Source organism: Anabrus simplex, chromosome 2 (assembly GCF_040414725.1).
Source record: "Anabrus simplex isolate iqAnaSimp1 chromosome 2, ASM4041472v1, whole genome shotgun sequence".
Classification (NCBI taxonomy): Eukaryota; Metazoa; Arthropoda; class Insecta; order Orthoptera; family Tettigoniidae; genus Anabrus; species Anabrus simplex.
The window spans coordinates 541,285,927-541,313,638 of NC_090266.1; the positions used below are offsets into that span (position 1 = coordinate 541,285,927).

The window sequence follows — 27,712 nt, forward strand, 5'->3', positions numbered from 1 at the left end:
GAGTCCAAAGAGTCATTTACTCTCAAACATGAATGTAATAACTTATGTCAGACCTGTTGCATAGTAAAAACTCTGTGTATTGTTACGTGCTCATGTGACTGCCAGCCTTCCTGAAACCCCTGCGGGTTTTTCTGAAAGGAAAGAACGGGTGTGTCAGGCCAGGTACCTTCCAGCCAGCCTGAGAGTATATGTTGCCTTCTGGTTGTATTGTGTTTTACATCTGGTGTCCCCATGACTTTCCGGAATTTAAAACTAGAATGTTAGTATTCTGGCTGCAACCTGAAGGTTCTAGTACTCCTTCACCAGAGATATAAAAGCAGCCACACCTCAAACAGGCGGGGATGATGGTGCAGTAATGTTGTTCGAGCAGAGCTGAGAGTACTGAGAGAGTGTTGCGGTGCTGAAGTGTTGGAGCGATAGTTGTCGTCATAGAGTGTGTTGGAGTGGAGTAGTGTGAATTGGAGAGTTGCAGCAGCACCTGTTATCACTGTTGTTGTTGTTGTTGTTGTTGTTGTTGCGCCAGGTGTAAAGCAGTCGTGTGTTCGAACCTGTATTGATATACAGGGTGTATCAAAACTCGACGACAAAAATTTAGGAATGGATTCCTCGTATACTGAGAAGAGAAAAAGGTTATGACACCATGGGTCTGGAAACGTATAAGTTACTTACAGATTTATTCAAACGTTTTGAAACAAATTAATTTTAGTAATAATTCACATGTCCTCATGCAATCATCCAATCGTCTCATCAACAGAGGTTCGCTATTAACATCTGGGCAGGCATTGTTGGTGATTCCTTGGTGAGACCGTATGTTCTTCCGAATAAGCTTACTGAACAGAACTACACGAATTTCTTGCGTACTGCATTGCCTGATTACTTGGAAGACATGCGACTTTCATCCCATCGACAAATAGTTTTCATGCATGATGGTGCTCCCGCACATTTCAGTCTGCTGCCCGCAGGTACCTGAATACCCATTTTTCTGAGCGCTGGATAGGTAGAGGAGGACCGATTGCTTGGCCACCACCACGCTCTCCTGACTTGAACCCCCTGGACTTTTACTTGTTTGGACACATTAAATCTCTCGTGTATGCGACTCCTATTCCTGATGAAGCAACTTTATGTGAACTCATTGTGACAACCTCTCAGGCAGTACGCACTACACCGGGCAGTTTTGATCATGTGCATAACTCCATGCGACGACAAGCAGAGGCTTGTATTCACGCTGAAGATCGTAATTTTGAACATTTCCTCTGATACATGCTCAAAGTGTTTCAGGTGCCGTTACGTACGTACGATGTAAATGTACAAAAGTTTCAATAAATCTGTAAGTATATGTTTCCGGACCAATGTTGTCATAACCTTTTTTCCTTCTCTCTATGTGAGGAATCCATTACTAAATTTTTGCCATCGAGTTTTGGTACATCCTATATATCGCTCTCAACCTGATTTTATTTTGGTGTAAATAAATATCACATGAGATAAATTCACTATCTTGCATAAAACCACTTTCTTGCCACTACATCTATTCCTTAAAAACACACACAGTTATACACAACAGTATAACACTATTAATTGAAACACACTGAAGCAATTTACTGTCGATTCTGTCAAGTATGAATATCAACAAGTTCTCACACTGGTTATTCGCTTCACCATCACACGGTCGATTCTGGCAGTATAGATAACCAAATCCTCATACTGATTGTTCACTGTACTATCACAAAGCAACACTGACTACCCTCTTGCTCAAGCCAATTCTGACAAGTTCAGATATCAACCAAATCCTCAGCTCACTGTAACACACACTCCAACCTACACTCTACACACTCTAATTCCACTGTGTCACTGGCCTGTCAGCTACACACACACACACACACACACACACTCACACACTCACACTCACACTCACACACTCTCTCTCTCTCTCTCTCTAGCAAGATACCTGTGCTTCGCTGCAGTTTTATACTGAAAGTTATTATTCAAAGTTTTACATTTTGGAGAGTCCACTGTCAGCCGAGCCTGTAAAATAAGCTCTCGGTTGGTACGTCAAACGGTTTTGGGAGAATGATTATTTATTTTCAGATCTAACATTCTTTTGAACCCCATACAGAAGAATTTGAATGTCTTAAACCCTATCTTATTTAACATCTAGGATGTAAAAGCGACCAACCTGTGAAATTTTTATTTTATATATCAAACAGTAATGGAGGAATGAATACTTTTTTAAGGGCTGAATGTTTTTAAATATTTATTAACATCTAGAATATAGAAGAGCACCCTTCATAAAAAAATGTTTGTGCCCACTGCCCAAAACTGTTTCGAAAGGAAGGATATTCTGTTTTTGAGTCAACCACAATCTAAACCCCTTAGCGGGAGAAATATTTTGAAATTAAGATAGTTTACACCTACAACATAAAAGAAGACCCTTCTCGTAAAATTACAACTTTGTATGCCAAATGGTTTAGGAGGGGTGAATAATTTAGTTTACGGAGCTAACCTCATGTGACACTTTAGCGGTGGAACGTTTAAAAATATTTCCTATTTTACACCTAAGATTTAAAATACATACCACTATTTGGAATTTAGTCTTCGTACATTAAACTGTTTCGGAGAAAGAAATTAATATATTTGTTTCCGGATCTTAATCCCCATTTAAGCCATTTTAACTTCATCATTCAAACAGTTTCATATAAACGTGTATTATATTTTGTCATCGTTCCTCATCCCCCAATCAAAATACACTTAGCGGTGTATTGTTTTAAGTCCACTTCTTATTTGTATCCTCATAAAATTAATTCAACTCCTTTTACAACCCGCTTAAGTTGATTCTCCCCTCCCCAACAAAAAATGTGTGTTTCTTTATTTTTAAAGGAGACTCCAAATACCAATTTTCACGTCTGTAATATCTTCAGACTTTGAGATATCAGTATCCTAATTATTTTATTTATTTAGCGTATGATGAATACAATATTATTTACAATATATACAACTACCATCTCAAGCTCATAACTAAAGTTCCATGTCAAAATTTAATAGCCAGAGAAGAGCTTCGTTTGAGACACAGTTTAAGTCCTCAATAGAGCCTCTGTAACTACGCAAAGGACACTCAAATGTAAGGTGTTCCACTGTCTGTTCCCCTTGTCCGCAGTCACATTGCGGTGATGTCTTCCATCCCCATTTGAAGAGAGTGGCTCCACATCTACCTTGGCCGGTCCTAATTCGATTTAGCATCCTCCACTGCCGTCTGGGAAGAGAAAAACCATCTGGGCACTTGCATGGGTTCTCAATGATGTGGTGATGTGGTAATGCGGATTGCTGTTGCCATTGTTCTTTCCAGGCGTCCGATACATTAAAGGAGGTGTCCTGTAAATTCATTGCAGTACGCCAAGAAGGGTGTCTGGATTTCAGTCGTTTAGCTGGGGAAGCTGCTATGTCAGAATGAATAGGGAGGTGAGGATTGTTTTCAATTTTCTTCCACAAGTTAAGCAGTGACTGTGATCTTCTTAGGGATGGAGGTGGTATGTGGCTTAGGGTGGGAAGCCAGTGTGTGTTAGTTGGTCGGATGCATCCTGTAATGATACGCATTGCTTGGTTCAGCTGGGTGTCTACTAATCCAGTGTGAGCACTGTTAAGCCAGGTAGAGCAGCAATATTCAGCGACGGAATAAGAGAGTGCAAGAGCAGTGGATCTCAGGACTTGAGCATTAGCACCCCAGGATGTACCTGCCAGCTTTTGGAGGATGTTATTTCTGGTCTTGATCTTGGCTGACACATTATAGAGGTGATTCTTGTAGGTCAAGGACCTGTCCAGGGTGACTCCCAGGTATTTTGGGTTACTACAATACTGTAGATTCTCTCCTTTGAATGGTATGGTTGGTTTGTACCCAGCACTTCTATTCCGCAAGTGGAAGGTAGACACAACAGTTTTCTTGGGGTTTGGTCTAAGGTTGTTGTGATAAAAGTAACTGTCTAGAATCTTTAAGTCTGATGTAAGCGTCGACTCAGACTCATCGAAGCGTTGATGTTGGGCAACCAATGCGATGTCATCTGCGTAGATGAATTTTCTAGATTTAGTTACAGGAAGGTCATGTGTGTACAGGTTGAATAGAAGAGGGGCCAATACAGAGCCCTGAGGGAGTCCGCCATTTATCTTATGTACTTTACTTCTGGAGTCTTCGGAAAAAATCTGGAAGTACCTATTACGCAGCATGTTACTGAGTAATGTGGAGAGTTTCAGACAAGGGATGATGCTGATAAATTTGAGAAGGAGCTTATCTTGCCACACGGTGTCATATGCAGCTGTCAGATCTAAGAAGACGGCCGTGCTTACCATTTTGTTCTCAAATCCATTTTCATTACTTCCTAAAAGGGGTTATATATCGGTATATATCAGTTCTCTACTGGCAGCCATCTTGTTTACAAGCGAATCTCAAAGTCGAGAGATAGCCCACTTCAAACTAATATTACCAAGCACACTATCGATATATATTAGCAAAGAGCATATAACATTGCAAAGAAAGACTCCCTACATAAATCACAAATGCAACCCACTCTGCCACCTCTTGGGAAAAAGTTGAATTACGTAGCAAAATGAGACAACGGAACAGTTCCGTGGTCTGGCATTTGGTCCACTGAGATGAAGCACGGAACGGTTCCGTGTTCGTAGTATCCTAATAAAAATATTTCAACCACTCTTTTAGTCCTTTTTACCCACCCCAAGTAATTTTCCCAAAAAACAAAAAAGTATGTGTTACTTTATATTTAAAAGAGATTGAAAATACTAATTTTCGCATCTGTAACATGCTATGTTTTTCAGATAATCTAATTTTTAAAATTCAGGCCCTTTGTCAGTCCTGTTCACGCCCAAGTAGGTATTCCTAAAACAAAAAGAACGTGTTTGTTTATTTTGAAAGAAGATACCAAATAAAACTTTTCATGACTGTAACATCTTCAGTTTTTGAGATATAAGTATCCACATAAAAGGTATTCAACCCACTTTTCACCTTTCTTTCATCCTGCTTAACAGGATTTTCCAAAAAGAAAAATTTATGTGTTTCCTTATTTTTAAAGCAGATTCCAAATACCATTTTCATGTTTTTAAACCATTCAGTTTTCGAGATATATACTGTATACTCATTTTAAAAATTCAGCCCGCTTTTCACCACCTTAGCGATGGAATATCCTAAAATCCTCCCTTAGTGAGCACTTACACTGTAATATGAACTCATTGGGCCCGAGCCACGGAACCGTTCCGTGCTTCATCTCAGTGGACCAAATGCCAGACCACGGAACTGTTCCGTTGTCTCATTTTGCTACGTAATTCAACTTTTTCCCAAGAGGTGGCAGAGTGGGTTGCATTTGTGATTTATGTAGGGAGTCTTTCTTTGCAATGTTATATGCTCTTTGCTAATATATATCGATAGTGTGCTTGGTAATATTAGTTTGAAGTGGGCTATCTCTCGACTTTGAGATTTGCTTGTAAACAAGATGGCTGCCAGTAGAGAACTGATATATACCGATATATAACCCCTTTTAGGAAGTAATGATGATTAGGAATGTAATTTTTTAAGTGAAATTAGTAGTAATATTAGTACTAGTGTGAGCAATGCTCCTGAAGAACAAATAGATGTGGAAATCGAAGAGGAAATGCAAAGAGAAGGCTGTGTTATAGCTCAGCAGGTGGACTGAGTACGGACCCTTGATGCTAATAAAATAAAATGTTTTACTGTATTCCTTGTTCCGCAGTTTGTGGTATGAAAGCCTTTTGTTTTCGTGTATATTTAAATCTTTAATGGTCTTGTAAGTAAGAAATTTCTCTCTATATGAAGCGACACTATATTTCCTCAAAATAATCCCAGCGCCAATGCAGTTTCAATCCAACAAGTATGCAGGGCTCAAAGGGTTAATGTATCCCCAAAATTTAATTTCTTTATGTCCAGTAGTTTTGGCTCGGCGATGATGAATCAGTCAGTCAGTCAGTCAGTCAGTCAGGACAAGTTATTTTATACATATATAGACTAGCAATTACCCGCGGCTTCGTTCGCGTGGATTTCATAATTTGATCAGGGTAATCGTTCCTTGGCATTGTACGAAGACATTATCTGAAAATTCCTAAAGTATAAAAACTCACCCGAAAATTGATTTTCATTTACCTCAGAAATTCTTTGTAAACCAGATTTGTAGTATTACCTTTTGAGGCTATGACGACCATGCGACATAGAACTGTACATGTGAGAAACAGTCTTCTCTCTAGTCGAAAAAATAAATACATGTTTCTTTATTTTTAAAGGAGATTCTAAATACCTATTCCCACATCTGTAACAACTTCAGTTTTCGAGATATACATAAGTACCCCATAAAAAGAATTCAGCCCCTTGATCAGTCCTTCCCCCACCTCCATCCCCATCTAAGTGTATTTTCCAAAAAGAAAATACATGTTTCTTTATTTTTAAAGGAGATTCCAAATACCAATTTTCACGTCTGTAACATCTTACGCTTTTGAGATATAAGTATCCTCATAAAAGTAATTCAACTCCTTTTTTTCACCCATCCCCTTTGTACCCGTTAAGTTGATTCTCCCCTCCCCAAAAGTGCGTGTTTCTTTATTTTTAAAGGAGATTCCAAATACCAACTTTCACATCTTTAACATCTGCAGTCTTTGATATATATCCTCATACAAAGAATTCAACTAATTTTTCAAGTCGTTCACCCCCCTTAAGTGGATTTTCCGAAGACAAAAGGACACGTGTTTCTTTACTTTGAATGAAGGTTCCAAATCCAAATGTTCATGCCTCTTAATATCTTCAGTTTTTGAGATATTAGTATCCTCATAAAAAAAATTCAACTCCATTTTCACCCCAGCCCATTAAGTTGATTCCCCCCTCCAGAAAATGTGTATTTCTTTATTTTTAAAGGAGATTATAATACAAATGTTCACGTGTATAATCTTAAGTTTTTTAGATATATTTCTCCATAAATTGAATTCAATTTTTTCACTTCCTTTCACCCTTCCCCATTAAGTAAATTTTCCGAAAAGCAAAAATGCTTGTTTCTTTTCTTATAAAGGAGCTTCCAAATGCCAATTACCACGACTCTAACATCTTCAGTTTTGAGATACATGCATCTTCATAAAAAGGAATTGAACTCCTTCTTCAACACACCTGCCCTCAAGTTGATTTCCACCCCAAAATGCGTGTTTCTTTCATTTTTAAAGGAGATTACAAATACTAATTTTCACACCTGTAACATCTTTAGTTTTTGAGATATAAGTATCCTCATACAAAGTATTCAACTAATTTTTCAATTAATTCCCCCCCCCCTCCTTAAGTGGATTTTCCAAAGACAAAAGATTACATGTTCCTTTACTTCGAAAGCAAGTTCCAAATACAAATTTTCATATCTGTAACATCTTCAGTTTTTGAGATATTAGTATCCTCATGAAAAGAATTCCACTCCTTTTTCACTCCACCCCCACCCGTTAAGTTGGTTTGCTCTCACCTAAAAAATGTGTGCTTCTTTATTTTTAAAAGGAGATTCCAAATACAAATTTCCATGTCTGTAACCTTCAGTTTTGAGATATAAGTTTCTCCAGAAAAATAATTCAATTTTTTTCACTTCCTTTCACACTCCCCACTGAAGTGAATTTTCCAAAATCAAACAGTACCCATTTGATTAAAAGAGCTTCCAAATACCAATTATCACGACTGTAACATCTTCTGTTTTGGAGATATATATATCCTCGTAAAAGGAATTCATTTCCGTTTTCATCCACCCCTTCCCTACCAAGTTGATCCTCCCAAAATTGCGGGTTTCTTTAATTTTAAATGAGATTCCAAATACCAGTTTTCACATTTGTAACATCTTTAGATTTTTTTGGTATATATTCTCATACAAATAATTGAAGTAAGTTTTCAGTTCTTTCACACACACACCCCCCCTCTGTTAAGTGTTTCTTCCAAAAACAAAATAATACCTATTTCCTTATTTTCAAAGGCGATTCCAAATGCCAATTTTCATGTCTGCAACATGTTATGTGTTTGAGATACACTGTAGATATGCTAATTTTAATAACTCACTCCCTTTTTTCAGTTCCCCTTACTTGGATTTTCCAAAAAAATAGGTATTTATGTTTCTTTACTTTTACAGAAAATTCCAAATACCAGTTTTCAAAATCTGTGATATGTTACATGTCTGAGATAATTTGCAGACATAGTCTTTTTAAAAATTCACCCTGTTTTTCACACCTGTTCACCCCCTATTCATTGTATTATCCAAAAACACAAAAATACGTGTTTCTTTATTTTCAAAGGAGATTCCAAATACCAATTTTCATGTCTGTAACATCTTCAGTTTTTGAGATATGTGTCTCCTGATAAAAGGTGTTCAACCCCTTTTTTACCCCCCTTAATTGGATTTTCCTAAAACAAAAAAGTACGTATTTTTAAAGGAGGTTCCAGATACCAATTTTTATGTCTGTAAACTTTCAAGTTTTTGAGATATCCTCATTTTAGAAATTTTCCTGTCTTTTCACCCCTTTAGCGAAGGAATATCAAAAATCCCCAAAATTTCATTTCTTTATGTCCATGTAGTTTGGACTCGGCGATAATGAATCAGTCAGTCAGTCAGGACATGTTATTTTATATATATAGATTACACTATGTCTACACCTTAGTCCCATTTCCTGATATACAGGTAGAATGAGGTGAGATGAAATTAATGGTATACTTTTACGGCCAGGTGCCGTTTCTGATGCCAACCTTAGTTGGGGAGCTAATTATTCAACACTTAGAGAATGATTGTGACGATTTATCTTCTCAGAAATCCAAAGATGAGTGGTTTGATACAGATGAAGGTGAGTCTGATAGTGAAAGTAGTTCAGAGAATGAGAACGAAGAACAAGGTGAACAACATGACGAATCTGATGAAGGCGAAGTGCTAGACATGTTTCAACCTTTCCCGCCGTGTGGTCTTTCACGTCAGAAATTCATATTTTCTGGTGCTAGTGGCATAAATGTGGACTTCGACGATGAATCCAATGTGTTTGAATATTTTGAACAATTCATATGTTTCAACATATTGCCGAACAGACCAATGTGCATGCTAAACAGATTTTAGAAGCCCATGCGAACTTGAAACCACGGTCACGAGCGAGAGATTGGGTAGATACAAATCCAAGTGAGATAAAAACTCTAATTGGACTTCTAATGCTGCAGGGGATAGTTCATAAGCCAGAAAACATTACGTACTTCTCAAAACGGGAAAGTATTGCAACCCCCTACTTTTCGAAAATTATCTCTGAGACAAATCACTGCAATTCTAGTGAGGTGAATGATGTAACTGACCGTGAAGTTAATGTAAAATCTTTCACAATGTCACGAATTTGTAAATACAGTATTCCTTTATTTTATTTGTTTTAATTTTAGGTGTTAACATATGTACAAAACACCCAAATTTCAATCAGGTAAATGACCTTGCAGTTAATGAAAAATTGTTCAGAATGTCACATGCATGATATGATATTTATGAATACCCCTTGCTTTCATTTGTTTCAACTTTCGGCTGTAAAATATGGGTGAAACTCAAATTCCAACTAGGTAAATGACCTTGCAGTTAATGTAAAATGGTTGAACATTTCTCTAACATTAATTAAATTAATTAAAACTCCTTTATTTTACTTTTTGTATCACAGATGAATGATGTTAATGATATTACTAACTTTTCTGTCTATCCTGCCGTGTAACAACAATCTGCTGAAAAAAATACACAGGGCAGGTTACACCAAGCACATCAATAATACCCACTTAAGAGGTTAATAATGCTATACAGGTAGGTTTATTTATAACAAGATTAATATTTTGTAATTGTAGTAGCAGCGGCAGCTGCAGTGGTATTTATTAATGTATAACCAAAGCAATGATCAAGGTATTATTTTGCGGATACTGTTGCTGTCCATCCAGGCTTTAGAAAACAAATTCCAGCTCTGAGATCAAGATTATGAACTATATTTTCTTTGAAATCTTTGGAACTTGTGTGCAAATAATATAGTAATTAATAAGGCTCTAAATGTGTTTATACACTGACTGACAGAGCAAATGCAACACCAAGAAGGAGTGGTTCGAAAGGGATGAAAGTTGGGGAAAAAACAGAGACGGCACGGACGAATAATTGATGTTTATTTCAAACCGATATGCAGGTTACACAATGCGCACGGCATCGACTCAGTAGGATGTAGGACCACCGCGAGCGGCGATGCATGCAGAAACACGTCGAGGTACAGAGTCAATAAGAGTGCGGATGGTGTCCTGAGGGATGGTTCTCCATTCTCTGTCAACCATTTGCCACAGTTGGTCGTCCGTACGAGGCTGGGGCAGAGTTTGCAAACGGCGTCCAATGAGATCCCACACGTGTTCGATTGGTGAGAGATCCGGAGAGTACGCTGGCCACGGAAGCATCTGTACACCTCGTAGAGCCTGTTGGGAGATGCAAGCAGTGTGTGGGCGGGCATTATCCTGCTGAAACAGAGCATTGGGTAGCCCCTGAAGGTACGGTAGTGCCACTGGCCGCAGCACATGCTGCACGTAGCGGTGGGCATTTAACGTGCCTTGAATACGCACTAGAGGTGACGTGGAATCATACGCAATAGCGCCCCAAACCATGATGCCGCGTTGTCCAGCGGTAGGGCGCTCCACAGTTACTGCCGGATTTGACCTTTCTCCACGCCGACGCCACACTTGTCTGCGGTGACTATCACTGACAGAACAGAAGCGTGACTCATCGGAGAACACGACGTTCCGCCATTCCCTCATCCAAGTCGCTCTAGCCCGGCACCATGCCGGGCGTGCACGTCTATGCTGTGGAGTCAATGGTAGTCTTCCGAGCGGACGCCGGGAGTGCAGGCCTCCTTCAACCAATCGACGGGAAATTGTTCTGGTCGATATTGGAACAGCCAGGGTGTCTTGCACATGCTGAAGAATGGCGGTTGACGTGGCGTGCGGGGCTGCCACCGCTTGGCGGCGGATGCGCCGATCCTCGCGTGCTGACGTCACTCGGGCTGCGCCTGGACCCCTCGCACGTGCCACATGTCCCTGCGCCAACCATCTTCGCCACAGGCGCTGCACCGTGGACACATCCCTATGGGTATCGGCTGCGATTTGACGAAGCGACCAACCTGCTCTTCTCAGCCCGATCACCATACCCCTCGTAAAGTCGTCTGTCTGCTGGAAATGCCTCCGTTGACGGCGGCCTGGCATTCTTAGCTATAGGCCTACACGTGTCCTGTGGCACACGACAACACGTTCTACAATGACTGTCGGCTGAGAAATCACGGTACGAAGTGGGCCATTCGCCAACGCCGTGTCCCATTTATCGTTCGCTACGTGCGCAGCACAGCGGCACATTTCACATCATGAGCATACCTCAGTGACGTCAGTCTACCCTGCAATTGGCATAAAGTTCTGACCACTCCTTCTTGGTGTTGCATTTGCTCTGTCAGTCAGTGTAATACTTAATTTTGTAATTCTAAAATTTATATTGTACTGTTAATACTTGTGGTTTGTGGTGTTGGCTAATGTTGTCATGTCCTAATTCATGAACCATGGTTAACAGCTAAGTGGCCTAGTAAGTGGTCCTGAGAGTCAGGATACCATTTGGTATGGAGTGGGAGTGGGCATCTTGGACATATTCTGAGTCATCGCCCTCCTTGTGTTCAGGAGGCTAGGACTATACAATCCACCAGAGGTCCCTAACCTGTTAGAGGCAATATCGTCATTGGGACTATGCGTAAGTAAGGGTAGCTTCCTGGTTCACAGAATTTTCACCAAACACGCTCAGAACTTTTTAAGCAAGCCTTGGACCTATGGGAGTAACGGAGTCCCACTCCCATTCGACAGGCGAGGGACTCCTTCAAAACAACTTGGCAAACATGAAGGATCTCAGTGAGCAGCTATCAACATTAACTTCAACATAATTGAAGAAATAAAGTAGAAATGGCTACTTCACCAAAGAGGATGCATCTGTATGTGTTAGGAGTTAAAGATATTTGGGTAAAGGGAGTTAACGAGAAAGGGATAGGAGATTATAAATTGTAATTGATGGGTGTTGGGGAAGGACTGTTCATCAGGAATACTATTGCACACAACACGGTTTCTGTTATGCATGTAAATGAGCGAATGATGTAGGTAGATTTAGCAGTGGAGGAATTAGGATGAGAAATGTTTCAGTGTAATCACCATGTGAGGGTGCAGATCAGGATGAGGTTGACAAGTTTTATGAAGCATTGACTCACATTGCTGTCTGGGTCAACAGCAAGGATAGGATGGTACTAATGGGCAGTTTCAATGCGAAAGTTGGAAATAGAACTGAAGTATACGATAAGGTGATTGGAAAATGTGGGGAAGATATGGAAGCTAATAGGAATGGGAAGCATTTGCTGGACATCTGCACTAGTATGGGATTAGCAGTTTCAAATACATTCTTCCCACTGCACATGGGAGGGTAGGAGCACCAGATCCAGAATAGACTATATCTTAACCAACTTTGAATTCAGGAAATCTGTTAGGAATGTGTGGGTTTTCCCTAAATTTTTCAATGATACAGACCACTATCTGATCTGTAGTGAACTAAGGATCTCTAGGATGAGGAAATTAGACGTTAGACAGAAGTACTTGGATATGATTAGTAAAAAGTTCCAGACAGTAGACAGTAAGCTGGTTCAGATTATAGAAAGAGAATGGGTGGCATACAGGGATGCTGTAGTAGAAACACCACGGGGATGCCTAGAACAACTGTGTGTAAATATGGGAAAACGCAAACACCTTGGTGGAATGATGAAGTGAGAGCAGCTTGTAAACATTAAAAGAAGACGCCCATGAACCTACTATGCTGGCGTAGCAGGGGGAGAGGTGTACTCCCAGGTGGCGCGGACCTTAGGGAAATAAAGTACCTCTTGCGGACCAAACACACAACCCCCTGTGGGTGGACGACGCAGACGAATTCACCCATGGTATCCCCTGACTGTCGTAAGAGGCGACTAAAAGGGGCACCAACGGATGATCAAATTAAAACCATGAACCCTTGTGATTAGTACCACCATGCAGCGAAAACCATGGGTCGCCTTTACTTGCGCGTAGTACCACTATAATAATTGTGATCTCCAATGCAATTATTTAAAAACAACTATGATTTGACTCCATGTGTAATTTGAGTCGAAAGTGATATTCTAAAAATTAAAATCTTGGAACCGTTGGAGACCAGCTTCTAGAATTTTCGAGGCTTGCTGCAGTTTGGTGATTTGATCAGTGAAAGTTTTAGAATAATTAGTTCTTGTTTATTGCAACTTGAATAGCCATTGGTAGCAGTTTGTATTAATGTAGTTGTAGTTAAAAGCGGGGGCTTCTATCCAAATATTGAGTAGCTGTTTGTTTCTTTCGAGGTAATAGAATGAGTGAAGCATCCCTTTGACTGCTGCTACGAAGTCTTGTGTTCTTTCTTAATATCGCAAGTTACTGTGTTCCAGAAATCAATGGATTTTAGAAAAAAATGACTCCTATATTTTAACCTTCAGTTTATATTTATGACTCAAATTTAAAGCCATATTACAGTTGATTCAATCAACCACAGCATTGTGAAAGCAATTTTAGCCAAATTTTCAAATTGTAGTTACTATGTTTTGGACGTCAGTGTATTTTAGAATTAAGGGTTACTCCAATTCAACATTGTAATTGTGAAAACAATTTTTAACCAAAATTTTTAAATTGTAGTTGCTCTGTTTTGGACGTCAATGTAGTTTAGAATTAAGGGTTACTTCAGTTCAACATTGTAATTCATATTGTCATACTTTTAATGTGTACATAATTCCTATGTTTTTTACATATTATTACTAAACATGGATTTTTACTCAAGCAAAAAATTTGTAAAAACAATCCAAATATGACAGGTCTTAACCTTGAGACAATTATGTAGGCTGAAGATGCTTGAAAATAAAGCGAAACATGTCCCTGTAAATTCGTGTTGTAGTATTATGAACTAGCAACACAAAACCAATTTGTATTGAATAGGTGGATTAAAATAATCACTATATTGTAAGCATTTATAAGTTCCAGTCTCTAACTGATCCGTAGCACACTGACCAAGTGTGAAGTGATGGCCGAGAATTTATAGGCAGAAAAGAGTGACATAGACAGACGTAATGGTATGGGTGAGAGGAGAAAGACTGGAAAGTTCAAGAATATAGTAGTTGAAAAGACACTATTAGCTATCTAGAAGTGTAAAAATCCGGGGAAGAAAGTAAGGTTAGAAGCGTGTGCAAGGATATTGGTGGCGGAAGGTAAGAGAACATTATGGAGGCTGAGGGTTGTCCACCTCTTGTTTGAGTTTTTCAGTTTCAGCTGCTACTTGCTGTCGGATTGAAGGTGCCTCAACTGTGGTAGCTTTTCGACGATTGTTGGTTTAAGGCAGCCAGTAACTGCACGACACGTGACATTTAAAGCAATATTTACTTCCCTGAAATGGACAGAGTTGACCCACACAGGACAAACATACTCATTTGGAGAGAAAGAAAAAGCCTGGGCCGTAGTTCATACAGTTGCTAGATGTGTTCCCCAGCTTGACCGTGTTAACATGCGTATTAAATGATTCCTGACTCTGACCTTCAAACTGACAGCATGACAATGTGCTCTAAAAGTAAGAGACTGATCAAGCTGAACTCCTAGATATTTGACAACAGGTGTGAACTCAAGCTGCCTTCCTTCCCAGCTGATGTTAAGTTTGCGACTAGCAACACGATTACATATTTGGAAGAGTGTAACCTGCGTTTTCCTAGGTTTTGGCTTAAGGTGATACAGGTACAATTTATTGAGGCAGTTCTGCAACTTGGATTCTACTTCCCAAAATGATCCGTACTGAGTTCCAGGATTTTCTGCAAATAGGAATTGCCTGGTATTCAATCCAATAGGTTGATCATTAGTGTGTCTGCCTCCTAGTATGATGGTTAGCACTATTTGCTGCCATCCTCGGAGGCCCAGGTTCGATTCCCGGTACTGCCAAAAATTCAAGAATGGCAGGAGGGCTCATATGTGTTTAAAATGGTACATGCAGCTCACCTCCATTCGGGGTGTGCCTGAACAGAACTGCACCACGTCAGGATGAGGACTCAAGTTGACTTTATCGTTAGTGTAAGTGTTGAAGAGAATTTGTCCAAGGGGTATGTGAAAAAGGCCTCCGCGTGGCGTATCTTGGGCAGTGTCCATAGCAGAGTGGCTAACTTTCTCGATACTGAGCATTCTCAAGTTTATTTAATACCCATGAAATGAGTAGCTTTTCTAAAAATCTTCCCTTTTCAGTGTAAAATGAATCACCTCTCATAATGATGTCGCTGAACATTGAAATCAGGTAGATAATTTCAAGTTCTTAGGATGTGTTCTCCCTGGATGGTAGATTGAATCACAGCAAAGCTAATGCAATGAGCTCAAAGTTGCAATCAACGGTATTGTGTAAGAAGGAAGTTAGCTTCCGGAAGAAACTTACTTTACTTTGCTCTGTTTTCAGACCAACTTTGCTTTATGGGAGTGAAAGCCTGGTGAACACAGGATTTCTTATTCATAAGTTAGAAGTAACAGACATGAAGGTAGTGAGAATGATTGCTGGTAAAACTAGGTGAGAACAATGGCAGGAGGATACTAGGAATTAGAATGTAAAGGATTAATTAGGGATGAACTCGATTGATGAAGCTGTAGGCATATACTGGCTCTGGTGGTGGGGTCATGTGAGGCAAATGGAAGAGGATAGGTTACCTAGGAGAATAAAGGACTCTGTTATGGAGGGTAAGAGAAATAGAGAGAGACCAACACAAAATCAAGTAGGGATGACATAAAACTGTTAGTGCTCAACTGTAGAAGTATTTTAAAGAAAGGAATAGAATTAAGTAATTTAATAGATATATACTTCCAGATATTGTAATAGGAGTTGAATCATGGCTGAGAAATGATATAATGGATGCATAAATTTTCTCACGAAATTGGAGGGTGTTACATGAATTCTCATGTTTTGGTCCGTATTGAAATGTACAATGAAGTCTAATAAACATTAAAATTTATTTATTCCACCTATTCAATACATAAATAGAGATTTTAATTAAGAAATTAAATCTTGAATAAAATTATAGGGACATGTTTTGCCCTTTAACTAAGGGCATCTTCAGCCTTAATCTCGATTTGAAAGGTAATTAATCAGGTACCTGATTGTATTAAAATTACATATGAATGTGAGGATGATGTTGGAAATGTGCTTCAAATGGTGAGCAAATGGTTAACAATAGTTATGATATTCTGATATTTATTTATTTATTTATTTATTTATTTATTTATTTATTTATTTATTTATTTATTTATTTATTAGATACAGCCTATGGAGGGCCATTTTACAATAATAATAATAATAATAATAATAATAATAATAATAATAATAATAATAATAATAATAATAATAATAATAATAATAATAATAAGTATAAAAGATAACAAAGGTATAAACAACAATATTAAGTAACAACAATAGTTAACAATTTTAACAGTAACAATGTAACAACAATGAAAACGGTAACTGGGAAGTGTCGGTTTCAGAAATTAGGAAGAAGAAAGGTCAAGGGTTGGAGGGACGGAAGAAAGTGAAAACCAGGAGAGGACTTCAAAGGAATCTTTTAATTTTTTGTTTGAAGGATGCGAAAGGTGTGAATATGTCGATATCGGGTGGTGAATTACCAAGAGTAGGGAGACAGTGGAAGATAGAGCGTTGTTGTAAGGTTAGGCGCGGATGGGACACATGATGGGTGCGCCGGTTGCGTGTAGGGCGGGGAGGAACGTGTATAGGGAAGTACGCTGGAAGAGAATTACATTTGGTGTAGCCATTGATTATTTTATGGAGGTAACATAGATCAGAGAACTGTAAACGGCTTCTCAGGTCAAGTATACCCAGGTAGTTCATAATGTCAGATTTAGTTTTGTTCTTAAAAACAGGATTGCAAGTCTTAACAATGAAAGTGAAAAAGTTAAAAATACTATTTAGTTGAGATATGTTTGTGACAGCAGATGAGGACCAAATAGGGGAACAAAAGTCAATAATGGGGAGAACATACGAGACAAAGTATAATTTTAAGGCGTTAATATCATTAATTTCAGTAAACCTGTAAAGAATGCCTAGAGTACGCATAGCACGGGATTTTATGGAGTGAATGTGAGCAGAGAAGGTTAGTTTACAGTCTATTATAACACCTAGGTCTCTTACCTGAGAAGCCGATTGCAATTTATTTCCGTGGATGGTATATGCAGTGTTCATTCCTTGCTTTAGCAATGAAAAGGAGATTGTATTGCACTTCTTAAAATTGGGAGAAAGATTCCATTTCTTAAACCAGTCACCACACGAATTGAGAACAGTCTGTAATTCGTCACAGTCATCAGGCGTAGACACTTCCCTTAGGATTTTCAGGTCGTCGGCGTACAAGAGGAGGGAACACTGACTATTTCGGGTGCAAAAAATTATGTCATCGATATAGAGAACAAAGAGTAGGGGTCCCAGAATACTGCCCTGAGATACTCCTGATAACACAGATAACCATGATGAGGCAGATTCAGGGAGTACCACTCTTTGTTTTCTGCCGGAGAGAAAACTTGTTATCAATGACAAGACGGGGCCGTGGATATTAAATCTGGTAGCGAGCTTATGAAGAAGAAGTGCATGATCCACTGAGTCGAATGCCTTGGCCAGATCTATATAGATTGCATCTAACTGAGATTTATTTTCCATTGCTGAAATGATGTGGTGATTGAGAACAGTGAGGTTAGTGAGGCATGATTTTCCGGGAGTGAATCCGTGTTGTTCTTCAGATATGTACGGCTGTGTGGAAAAGAGGAGTCGGCGGTGGATTATTCTTTCGAGGACAGTGGATAGTATTGGAACGATAGATATTGGGCGGTATGATGATATATCATATTTGTTGCCAGATTTGAAAATAGGTGTGATATCAGCTTGTTTCCAGCTGTCGGAGAATGTACCAGTAGCCATACACAGGTTTAAAATTGTAGATAACGGTGCACAGAGAGATGCAGAAGTATTTTTGAGGAATATAGGGCTAATATCATTGGGCCCGGTGGAGCGGTTTGTTGGGAGACTATTAAGAATATTTTGTACTTCGTTAGGGGTCGTTGATATTTGTGACAGTGAGTAACTGCAAACACTATTGATTTGTGGTAGTTCTGTGATAGGTGCAGGAGGGCTAAAGGTAGAGTGAAAGTACTCATTGAATTTTTGAGACCTTAATTCAGTTGGGACATCATCACTATGTAGTTTAAGATTCAGTGGTATCCGAGGTGACTTTCTGCGTGACGAAATTAGGGTCCAGAACTTTTTAGGGTTGTTTTTAAGGTTTCCAGTTATAGAAGTGATGTGCCGGTTGTAGTCATTTTTAAGATGCGATTTTGAGATTTTCCTGAGGTGTTTAAAAGTATTATACGTGTGTGAATTGGGGATAGACTTCCAGAGTGACCACGCACGGGTTTTGTTCTTTAGTAGCAATTTAGTTTCGGCACTCAGCCAGGGGGGATATTTGTGTGTTCTGGGTTTGGAGAAAGGTACATGCTGTTTAATGGTGGTAAATATTAAATCCTCAAACAGGGTTCCGAGAAGGACATTCCAGGAATAATTAATGAACAAGGGGACTGTGTATGCGAGGATCTTCAAAAGGCAGAAGTATTCAGCCAGCAGTATGTAAAGATTGTTGGTTACAAGGATAATGTCCAGATAGAGGAGGTGATAAACACTAAAGAAGTATTCAAATTTACCTATGACAGCAAAGACACAAAAGATACAAAAGTTGAAAACTAGAAAAGCAGCTGGAATTGATACGGTTTCAGGGGATATACTAAAGACAATGGTTTGGGATATAGTACCATATCTGAAGTACATATTTGATTATTGTTTGCATGAAGGAACTTTACCAAATGAATGGAGAGTTGCTATAGTAGCCCCTGTATATAAAGGAAAGGGTGATAGACATAAAGCTGAAAATTACAGGCCAGTCAGTTTGACATGCATTGTATGTAAGCTTTGGGAAAGCATTCTTTCTGATTATATTAGACATGTTTGCAAAATTAATAACTGGTTTGATAGAAGGCAGTTTGGGTTGAGGAAAAGTTATTCCACTGAAGCCTAACTTGTAGGATTCCAGAAAGATATAGCAGATATCCTGGATTCAGGAGGTCAATTGGACTGTATCGCGATTGACCTGTCTAAGGTATTTGATAGGGTAGATCATGGGAGACTACTGGCAAAAATGAGTGCAATTGGACTTGACAAAAGAGTGACTGAATGAGTTGCTTTATCTGTCCCTGTAATAATTAAGAGGGGAATTCCTCAAGGCAGTATTATTGGACCTTTATGTTTTCTTATATATATCAATGATATGTGTAAAGAAGTTGAATCAGAGATAGGGCTTTTCGCAGGTGATGTTATTCTGTACAGAGTAATAAATAAGTTACAAGATTGTGAGCAACTGCAAAATGACCTCGATAATGTTGTGAGATGGACAGTAGGCAATGGTATGGTGATAAACGGGGGATAAAAGTCAGGTTGTGAGATTCACAAAAAGGAAAAGTCCTCTCAGTTTTAATTACTGCATTGATGGGGCCAAAGCTCCCTTTGGGGATCATTGCAAATACCTAGGTATTAATATAAGGAAAGATCTTCATTGGAGTAATCTCATAAATGGAATTGTAAATAAAGGGTACAGATCTCTGCACATGGTTATGAGAGTATTTAGGGGTTGTAGTAAGGATGTAAAGGTGAGAGCGTATTTGTCTCTGGTGAGACCCCAACTAGAGTATGGTTCCAGTGTATGGGACCCTTACCAAGATTACTTGTTTCAGGAACTGAAAAAAATCCAAAGAAAAGCAGCTCGATTTGTTCTGGGCGATTTCCGACAAAAGAGTAGCGTTACAAAAATGTTGCAAAGTTTGGGCTGGGAAGACCTGGGAGAAAGGAGACGAGCTGCTCGACTAAGTGGTATGTTCCGAGCTGTCAGTGGAGAGATGGCGTGGGAGGATATCAGTAGACGAATAAGTTTGTATGGTGTCTTTAAATGTAGGAAAGATCACAATATGAAGATAAAGTTGGAATTCAAGAGGACAAATTGGGGCAAATATTTATTTATAGGAAGGGGAGTTATGGATTGGAATAACTTACCAAGGGAAATGTTCAATAAATTTCCAATTTCTTTGCAATCATTTAAGAAAAGGCTAGGGATACAACAAACAGGGAATCTGCCACCTGGGCGACTGCCCTAAATGCAGATCGGTAGTGATTGATTGATTGATTGATTGATTGATTGATTGATTGATTGATTGATTGATTGATTGATTGATTGACTATTGTTGGACTCGGTTTCTAACGATTTAAGGATAAAGAGGTATAGAACTAAACGAGGCCACAGAACTAGTTGCATACCTATACATTTTTCTCTAAAACTTGTATGATGGCCAATTATGCTTGCCATTATGGCATCCTTAGCTGAATTCTTTGTTAGGTTTAATTTCCTAGAAATTTCCTTCAAATTCTCCATCTTCTGCAAGCATTTCTAACTCTTTATTTCTTTCCAACCTACACCATCTTTTTAGTCTCTTAACTTCTATGTTATAATATAGCAGGTCTTTATCATTGCTTACCACCATTCAGTGAACATCGCTATTTTCACATTCCTCAACAATTGCTTTAAATCCATCCCGTAGATTGTTCACATTTTTATTTACCGTTTTCCACCAGTCATCATTACTTTTTAATAACTCCCTCATGCCTGTCTTATCAACCATATCATACTGCCTAATAGTCCTAGTTTTTCAACCTTCCTGTCTGTTGCATTTATTTTTAATTACAGCAAAAACGGCTTTGTGATCACTTACACCATCTATTACTTCAGTTTCTCTGTAGAGCACAATTTGTTTTACCAGCACCACATCCGCCTCTTGTTGGTTCCATCATGTTCTGACTCAGCTGTCGTTCCCAGATTATCTAATTTGCCATTTGTCATTTGCATTACCTTTTCAATTGATATTTGTGTAATTAAACTCATCCACTACAATCACGTTCCTTTCTTTGTCTTTTCCCTCATAGCTGATTATCTTTTCAAATAATTCTACATTAGAATCCTCAAGTTGCCTATTGTCTTTAGAGGTACACCTATTATTTCATATTTCTCACCCTAAATTTTTCATAGCCTGCAACTTCTTCTTTCTCCAGAATTCCCATCCTGTCTCTATGATAAACACTCCAGGTCTTTGAAAAAATTTCCACCTCCCTAATATCACTTCTCGGCCATGATTAAACTCTTGTTACAATAATCTGGTAAATATATATCTGTTACATTGCTTAATTCTATTCCTTTCTTTAAATATTCCTGCAGTTTAAAACTAACATTCTTATGTCATCCTTAATTGACTTTTTACCTCTACCTGTCCTGGTCCTGAATTCTGTACATGAATAGAGCCCTTTGCCCTCAGTTTCCGCTGCTTAAAACATTAGCCCACCTGTTTTCTACAACATTCACCTTTCCTTTCCATCCCTCTTGTACACCTACCAAATTCTGTATAATGTTTGAGGGAGACCTACCTTCCTCCGTGTCCTCCATGAGATTCCTAATTAGCTCCCTCAAACTCTCCAACTCCTCCATCATGCTCAGTTAATGCCCTCTCACGCCCATAGCCTCTACATCTTCATTTTTACTCTTTACTTTACTCTTATTTACAGAAAAATACAAAATCAGCAAAAATAAAAGAGTTTATTCTGTGAATCTAAAAATAATTCGGAGGAAAGAAATATTGTCTAAAATAATACACAAGGATCACATGACAATAAATTAATCAGTATATATAAAATTGGAGCCTCCGTGGCTCAGACGGCAGTGCATCGGCCTCTCACCGCTGGATACCGTGGTTCAATGCCCGGTCACTCCATGTGAGATTTGTACTGGACAAAGCGGCTGCGGGACAGGTTTTTCTCCGGGTACTCCGGTTTTCCCCGTCATCTTTCATTCCAGCAACACTCTCCATTATCATTTCATAGCATTTATCAGTCATTAATAAATCAGTGTGGGAGTGGTGACCCCATTGTACTAATAGCCTATAAAATGTAGCCTATAAAATGGCGGACAGTATGGAAGCGCGAATCGAATGTGCTCTAAGAAGTTTAGTGAACATCGCAGAAGCAGGAGGCTACCTACGCAAAGACGTAAAGGAACACATACATCAAGCGGTGAGTGTCATCAGGGAATGTTTTATAGCAATGAAATGTACCATAGGCGATAAGAACGAGTGTAAGGAAATGCCACAAAATGAGGTTAAGGAAAAACAATCCTATCAGATAGAAGGGGGAACAGACAGCCAGTCAGAGGGACAACTAGCGACATCTGTTGGCTCAACGCATGAAACTACAAGCCGTAGCAACCTGAGCCTGAAACTTAGCACCCAATCAGGACAACTAGCGTCATCTGTTGATTCAACGCATGACACTACAAGGAGTAGCAGCCTGAGCCTGACACCTAGCACCCAATCAGGACAACTAGCGTCATCTGTTGATTCAACGCATGAAACTACAAGGAGTAGCAGCCTGAGCCTGACACCTAGCACCCAATCAGGACAACTAGCGACATCTGTAGGCTCAGCGCATGAAACTACGAGGAGTAGCAGCATGATTCTGACACCTAGCGGGAAAAGCCAGTACGGAGCAGACAGTCGATCAGAGGAACAGTTAGAGAAACCTACCGACCCAACTCAAGACACTGCAAGTGGCAGCGACCCGAACCTGACACCTAATGGGGAAAATCAGTATGAAGAAGACAGACGACCGAAAAGACAACTAACAATATCTGTTGGACCAACACGGGAAACTGCATGTAGCAGCAACCTAAATCCGACACCTAGCGGGGAGACCCAATACAGAGAGGACGGCAGGAAGGCAATCACTCGACAAGAAGGACAGATAGTGACAATTACAGACTCGGCGCACGAAGCCACAAGCACAAATAATGCAAACCCGACATCTAACGGGGAAATACAATACGGAGAAGATAGCCGCAAGAAATCAAGCGACAACCCGCTTGAAGCAGATCTCAATAGTCGGAACGCACCTGCTACCACAGATACAGCACACCATAGAGAGAGCAGTGGCAGCAAGTCAACGACAGACATAGAGCAAACCAGAGACGACAATAGTGACAGGTTGGAGACGTAAGTGGGCCAAGTAAGCAAGGGCGACAAAGTACTTAAAGACGAGGAGTTGGAAGAAAAAATTATGGAAAAAATCAACCGGCAACTACAAACCATGATGGAGGATATCACAAACAGCATTAAAACGTTAATAAAAGAGGAAATAAGGAATGAAACGGGAAGATCAATGACATCACAACAAACGGATGCAAACACACCGGGAGCAATAAACCCTATCACAGAGGAGAGGAGCGAATACGAAATAAGGGAAGAAGAACGCAAGACAAGACAAACATACTCAAGAGGAACGATAGAATCCAAGGAGGAAATAGCGATTGAGATGGTTACCGGAACCGAAAGAAATGCTAAACCCAGTGCGGATGAAAACATAAAGCGGAGGGAAGAAGAACGACAGTGGACGAGAGTGATGAGAGGAAGAAAGGGACCCAGGAGCAGACGAGTATCGGAGGAGGAAGGAGAAAAAGAAACAAGAGAAAGGATAAGGGGCACAAGACAAGGGGAAAGCAAGCTGAAAGCAGTGCAGGGAGACGCGTGGCTATATCTGGGAAATCTGACCCCGGAAACCACGGAAGAAGACATAGAAGAATACCTAAAGGAAAATGGGGTGTCTGGAACAATAAACTGTCGAATGGTTAGTGACACCAATACCAGGAGAGCGTTCAAAATAGGCATCCCAATGAAAGAACATGACAAAGTATATGAGGGGGCATTTTGGCCAAAGGACGTCATATGCCGGCCCTTTCGAGATCCCTGGAGGTACAGGAATAGATCATAGGATGGAACCGGATCAAGTGAAAGTTCTCAACTGGAACGTAGAAGGGCTAGAAGGCGTATTAAGACACATGCCGAGAGACATTTTCAGTGAGTTCGACATCTGTATACTGACAGAGACATTCATTACCGCGGAATCAAAGTGTGAAGTGAAAGGATTCTATAACATTCACGCATTTGCGAGGAAAGGCGATAGAGGAAGGCCGTCAGGTGGAATAACATGCCTAATCAACTCGAAATTTACCCCGTTTGAAACAATTCTCAAGGAGGAGAATCAATTGGTGATTAAAACAAAAATAGGAACACTAGTAGGCGTATACTACAGACCAGAGTGCAGCGCAGTAGACATAGTAGACGGTATACAGAGAGCATTAGACACTATACAGGATAATGAAAGAGTGATTATTGCAGGCGACCTGAACTGCCCAATAAATAAAGCAAATAACAAAGCGGAAATAGTACTGGACTATCTGCTAGGGGAAGGGCTCACGTTAGTGAACGACAAAAAGGCACTCACATACATATGCCACAATGGAGGAAGCGCCATAGACCTCACACTCATTAGAGGTTTCGATGCATTGGAGCATAACGTCCTAATAAGAAATGAGGCAGCGTTAATCAGGAAACATATACCAGTAAGAACGACACTCAAGACAAACACACACATGAATAAACAAATAAAAACACAAAGGATACAACGAAGGTTGGATCCACATATGCTCCAGGAGAACACTAGTAAGATACCACGCATGCTACAAGATATCAGCGAGGGAAATCTGGATGAGGCCATAGCAGGAATAACGGAATTCATCGAAGAAGGAAATGCACCAAGGGAGGACACCAGGAAAGCGAAAAAATGGTTCGACAGGGAGTGTTACATTGAAAGGCGAATTACACTAGAAAAATTGCACATAGCTAGGAGAACGAAAGACAAAAGAGACCTGGAATGCTACCAGACAGCGAGGAGGAAATTCAAGGCGCTACTAAAGCTGAAAAAACGGGAATTTAGGGCAAAGGAAGACGAAAAGCTTGTAAAGGATGCTGAGAAGAACCCTTATAAGGCACTCAGACCACGGCAGCCGCGATTTCCAGCAGACATACCCATGGAGACCTGGGAGAATCATATGAGAGGTGTGTTAGCCCTTAAGGAAACCAGACCGAAGTTAGAGGAGAGGAAAGTGATAAGAAAGAACTACAATCTTCACAAGTGAGGAAGTGAGAAAGGCCATCTCAACAAGCAAGGTAAACAAGGCACCGGGAATAGACGGAATTTGCGCAGAGCATCTAAAAGCTACATTACCGTACCTAGAACCGGTGTGGACAATGCTAATGAACAAATGCGTGGAATCTGGTAACATACCTAATGCATGGCGGAAGGCAGTCATAAAGATGCTATATAAAGGACAAGGGGACACAAGCAAACCAGAATCTTACAGAGGGATAGCCCTGGAGTCGGTGGCATTTAAAATACTCACCAAACTATTAGCACAGAAAATAAGTAACCTGATGGAACCACTGTTACCTGATGAACAATTTGGATTCCGGAAAGCGAGATCCACCCTGATAGCGGCGAGCTGCCTGCTAAAGGACATACAAGAAAGAACACAAGCCCACGGGAAGAAGTATGTAATCTTCATTGATTACACCAAAGCATTTGACACTGTCAATAGAAGGAAATTAATCAAGAAACTGGAAAGCCTCGTCGGACGATCGGATATGACGAATTTAATAGCTAATATACTAGCGGCAAACCAAGTGCAAATCAGTGACGGGGTATCCCAATCAGACTGGATAGATCAGACCATCGGAGTGCTACAAGGGGACCCCTTGAGCCCTTTATTGTTCAATGCGCTGACCCAGGATCTCCCTACAAAAATCAAAGAGGGAGCACAAAATGTAAGCATATACATATATGCGGATGATATGGCACTAGCCGCTGATAACATAAAAGATTTGCAAAACGGAATGGAGCTTGTCACGCAATGGGCGGATGACAACGAGCTAAGGATGAATCTAAAGAAGACAGAATTAATGGTATTCAGGAGAGGAGGACACTTATCGAAAGGTGACTACATTGTATGTGGGGGACACACATTAACACCGATAAACCAGTTCACGTATCTAGGGATCACACTACAAGTCTCCGGGACGACCTTCTCAGTACACATAAAGAAGAGATTAGCTGCTGCACTTAGAAGCATAAGTGAAATCAAACATCTGCAAAGAATGTCGCTGGAGACGGCCATGAAACTTTTCCAAGTCAAAGTGCTACCAACGCTCACATACGGATTAGAAGTAATATGGGAGTACCTATCATGTAAACAGCTACGAGATCTGGAAAGCATGAAACCGAGATACCTTAAGAGGGTCCTAGGGGTATCTAAATTCACCCGATCCCGGTACGTATATGTCTTAGCACGGGAAACCTTCTTGATAGAGGATTTAAGATTACAAATGCCTCTACAGCAAACTCCGGCATACGAGGAGCTGTTACGAGAACTACGGGAGAAAAGGGACTCGATCGAGGAAAGCTTTTACAGTACAGACGCACTGATAAATAAGGATTGGATGAAAGAGGAATATGAGTTGAGACATTTGGTGACACGCTTTGCAATACACGGCTTTCATCACCGTATCTGTGCCAAGAAGTCCTACCACCGGGCCAGCCAGGAGTGTGTATGTGTACTGTGCAAAGAACAGTGTGATACATATCACGTAATGAAGTGCATGAAGAGAACAGTCTCTCTGAAGCAATTTTGCTCTGAACAAAGTGCTCCTTAAGCGAATTGTAATTTAATTGATGTAATATGTAAATTTTTGCACATTGTGCGCAATAAAATTTATTATTATATGTGGTTCATTCATAACATCCCTGACCCGGTTAAAGACTGGAAAACAGGTTGTAGGTTTTCATTCATTCATTCACTAATAAAATTAACTACACTACAATACTACTTATGTGTATTATTATTATTATTATTATTATTATTATTATTATTATTATTATTATTATTATTATTATTATTATTATTGTTGTTGTTGTTGTTGTTGTCATTATTATTATTATTATTATTATTATTATTTTATCCTACTACATCCTAACAGAAATGAAAACTGCCATTAATTTCTGAGTATCAAATAAAAGAATACACAAGAAGTACACAGCAGTAAAGAATGCAAGCAAAATACTACCATATCTAATAAAATAACTACATTACAATTCTAATTTTTACAATTACAATTTGCTTTACGTCGCACCGAAACAGATAGGTCTTATGGTGACAATGAGACGGGAAAGGCCTAGATTTGGGAAGGAAGCAGCTGTGGCTTTAATTAAGGTACAGACCCAGCATTTGCCTGGTGTTGAAAATGGGAAACCACAGAAAACCATCTTCAGGGCTGCCAACAGTGAAGTTCGACCCCACTTATCTCCTAGATGCAACCTCACAGCTGCATGCCCCTAACCACATGTACAGCTAGTAGGTTACAGTTATTAACATTGTTTTTCCTACTATGCAGGATGGAAATTAAAAACTGACCCTAAATGCTGAAAGAAAAAAAGGAATGTATACAATAATTTAGTGTAAAACAAAAGCTTCTCAATAACTTCTCTCAAAACTTTGCCATAGACTTGAAATATCAGAATATAGGAATTGGATTATTAAGTTTAACTCA

General features: G+C 39.6%; 1 protein-coding gene across 1 annotated transcript in view; it reads left to right on the forward strand.

Moving 5' to 3' along the window:
• The window catches only part of ScsbetaG (Succinyl-coenzyme A synthetase beta subunit, GDP-forming), a 254,798-nt gene that overhangs the window by 209,885 nt on the left and 17,201 nt on the right, over positions 1-27,712 (forward strand). The window lies entirely within an intron of this gene.